Source organism: Triticum aestivum, chromosome 4D (genome assembly GCF_018294505.1).
Source record: "Triticum aestivum cultivar Chinese Spring chromosome 4D, IWGSC CS RefSeq v2.1, whole genome shotgun sequence".
Lineage (NCBI taxonomy): Eukaryota > Viridiplantae > Streptophyta > Magnoliopsida > Poales > Poaceae > Triticum > Triticum aestivum.
In genome coordinates, this window is record NC_057805.1 from 47825214 (window position 1) to 47829013 (window position 3800).

Here is a 3800-nt window from a genome sequence, read left to right on the forward strand (position 1 = left end):
ACCTTTTTATAATTTTTAAAATATCACCTGCTTATGCTTCATGACGTGTAACATTATTGTTAGTCCTGTTTTGCCATGTACAAAATAGTCTGTCTTGCTCGCTTCACTGTTGTAACTATATTTTTGCCCTAGTCATGTGTACTTACACAAACATTTCAGGATGAAGTGACATCAACACAAAGATTTGCGAGCAGTGCGGCATGGCCGTTACCGAATGATTATGGATTGGAATTGGAATGTGCTGATGTTCTCGAGCATCAACTAGAGGTGGCAAGACAACGTGTACATGATTCTGAACGTACAATCAACAAGTTGAGACTGGACATGCAGGTATTAGATGCAGGAGTCAAAAAATGAAACAAGACACTGAGGTAACAACGAAGGAATTGGAGATTTTGCAGACTGAAATTTATGCTATCTAAATCCGGCCAATCCTATTTTCTGAAGAGATTATAGTTCAAATGGTAAGTTATGTTGATGCGCGTCCATGATTTATGAGCTGTATTTGGCCAGTGTATGTAATTTGTTGTTTGTGTATGCTTTATTATCACTGGTGCCGAACCATAATGCCTAGTGGGTATAATCGGCTGTAATTTCTTTATTGTATAGTGTAGGATTATTCTACGTTTCTATGCCTTAGTCTCTTTATTGTATAGTGTATGTTTTTTAGAGGTGATAGTATAGAGTAGGATAATTCTTTGAATATGCTATATCGTTCAAACGGGGGCCAACTCGCCCAAACGTTGTAGTGACCATGGCCCTCCACAGGCCGTACGTTCCATGGGCCATCTACGGGACGGACGATCCCTGGCCTTCTGTGGCCGTCGGATTCGTGGTCCTTCTATGGGCTGTCGGATCCGTGGGCCTTCTATCGGCTGTCGGATCCATGGGCCTTCCATGGGCCAGCGGATCCATGGGCCTTCTATGGGACGTCGGGTCAATGGTCCTTCTGTGGGCCGTCGGGTCAATGGGCCTTCTACGGGTCGTCTCATCTATGGGCCTTGTACGGGCCGTATAAGGGGCCGTAAACGGGCTAGAGTGGAAATCGTACGTTTTATGGGCTGACCATAACGGGCCGTTAAACGGCCGTATTTGATGATGGTATGAAAATTGCCCAATCTGATTAATGGGCCGACTGTATCCACGGGTTGAATTTGGCCCACAAGCAGAAAAGGCCTGTAACGGGCCGTAAGTAAATGAATGCTGGAAATCAGCCCAAGAATAAATGGGCCCTGAGAAGGCCGAAAGATAACATGGGCTGGAAACGGCCCAACGGTATAATGGGCCGTTAATGGGTATAAAGTGATACACTGTTCATCACGGGCCAGTTTTACCACGGGCCGTTAACGGGCCGAGGGTTACTAAGGGCCTCAGATGGGCCAAAAGACGTCATGGGCCATACATGGGCCGGAAGTTAAAACGGGCTGGAATTATATTGGACGGCCCGGATGACGCTATTGGGCCTAATTCAGATAGGCCGTAAACGGGCCCTGGGTTAGCGGGTTGTAAATGGGCTATATGCGAACAGGCCGTTAACAGGCTTGCCGTGGGCCGGCCCGCCACCTTTTGACCAAGTCAAACGGGCCGGCCTTTTCACAGGAATGGGCCTCTGTTGGGTCGTGCCACGTGTCGACGTATCATAGGCGCTTTGGGTCCAATGAGTGGATGACATCTGTCCCAACGGTGAGCCGACACATGTTTCCTCCAGCCAATAATGATTTTACACGTGAAAAATCCCCATTGGTTGGGGCTGTTAACGGGTTATCGGATCCAAAATCGGACACGATAGCTTAACGGCGTTCCGTTACGATGGATGCCATGTGTCGGTCACCCTTGACGAAAGCACTTCTGTGACGCGCGATTTATCGTCATGGAAGTGGACACTTCCGTGATGATAATTTTGGTAATGTCATGGAACACTTTTACGACAGCACGGGTATGACTATCTTGATTCTGTCATAAATTTGTCATGAATGTACATGCATGACAAAAACGCAATCTACTGTGACAAACACGTATCATCACAGAATTGTATTTTTTTGTAGTGATTCCCAGGTCACCACAATATCATATGCCCTACCATTAGGAGCGCTGAGTTTAATGGTGTCAGAGATCCTACTCCTCAGATTGGTTGAAAGTTCCCGTGGTATACGCTGTTGTAGGACAAAGAAGATAACAGATTAGAGTTATAAGTTTCACAATTCAAACATTCTGGGACATGAGTTTCAAATTTTTGCAGGAAATGCATGCTCCATTTTCACATTTCAGGACTAATCAAATGACATGGAAAATTAACAAAATTAAACTCATAGATTTTTTTATAAGAGGATGGCAGTAAATTCATAGATTTGCAACACCACATTACAGGATTAACAAGCAAATTTATGCTTACGTGACACCAGCTACCAGATTGTCATTATGCTGAAATAGGACATTCCTCGTGGTTGACCAACAATATACTAAACTGCTAATTATCTCATTCTACGTTCACAAACATTTTTCATCCAACAGTGTTTTCTGTGGTGCCTTCTTTATATATTCTAAACCAATTATGTTATCTTCATGCCAAATTATACCAGGAAACTAAAAGTATATCCAAGAATGCGACATTGCAAAAAGAAACTAAGCACATGCCTTTATAGTTCTTTTTGTGAGGAAGAATGTTAAATCTTTAAATCATGGAAAGAATTGTTCAGCCAGTGCCTCTATTATCTAAAGCAATATCCCAAAAAGAAGTTCTTGTATAGCCACTCCCTTACTCCTTGACTTGTTAGCCAACACTAGTGTTCTTATCTATAATCTCCTCTATTTTACCTTGAAAGATATTTGAACAACCTCTCATGGACCACAGATATTCAGAGCCCCAAAACCCTCAAAAAAGGTTCTTGTACATCCATTCCCTTACTCCTTAACTAGTTAGCCAACACCGGTGTTCTCATCTATAATCTCCTTTCTTTTTCCTATAATCTCATAAAGCCACTGATATTCGGAGCCACCCCCACCAAAACCCTCGATATAGTATAATGGGCAAACAAAAGAGAGGGGAGGATGCAGATCTAGAAGCAACAGGGGTTGAAATGAATTTGCGAAAGAATTAACAGGAGGAGTCCGGAAGGGCAAACTGACCATGTTGTTCTTGAAATCACCTTTGGCTACAGCAGAAAATTGCTTCTTCTCGTCACCCATGTGTTCCCAGTAGTAATGATTCCTCCAGAAAGCACAGTTCTCACAATCCCCGTTCATCTCGCAGTACCCTGATCGATGATGCACAACGAAACTGCTCAGAGATGAAATCACCACTCAGTAATGAAGAGAAGGAGAGTCCATATCAAGATTCAAGAACGAGGTGAGAACAACATTACCTTGACCCTTCTTTTTCCCTGGTCTTCTGTTGCGTCGCCTATCACAGGTCACAGCCCTCACAGTTCGAATCCTTGCTAGAGAGTGGAGGGAGCGGAGCCTATGCTGAATGGTATGTGTAGAGAGTGGAGGGGAGCTGGCCTATGCTGTACCCAAATATTCTTTCACCATTTTGGCACTAGCCCATCCCATTGCCCATGGGTGAGGTCAGGGTCTCTGTTTACTGTGTCTGTGTGTGAGCTCTTGGGTAAAGTCACTGGAGGCATTAAACCCCTAGGCCAAAAGAAGAAAGCACGGTACCTCTAGGCAAGTGAAGATGACACAGCAGTAAAAAAAGCTCTAGCCAACAGAAGAAAGCATAGTAGCTCTAGGCAAGTGAAGAGGACACAACAGTAAAAAAAAATCTACCAAACAGAAAAAAGCACAGTACCAGTCTGTAG

General features: G+C 43.9%; 1 long non-coding RNA gene across 2 annotated transcripts; it reads right to left on the reverse strand.

Annotated features, from left to right (window-relative positions):
• Nucleotides 1–1937: 1937 nt before the first annotated feature.
• LOC123099564 (uncharacterized) lies at nucleotides 1938–3536 on the reverse strand. 2 transcript variants are annotated; one of them, XR_006448185.1, is made up of 3 exons: nucleotides 3363–3536; nucleotides 3127–3254; nucleotides 1938–2153 (listed from the first exon to the last, which is right to left on the reverse strand). It is a non-coding gene; the product is annotated as an uncharacterized lncRNA (long non-coding RNA). The 2 variants fall into 2 exon arrangements; XR_006448186.1 differs by having other exon boundaries at nucleotides 3127–3277.
• Nucleotides 3537–3800: the final 264 nt, after the last annotated feature.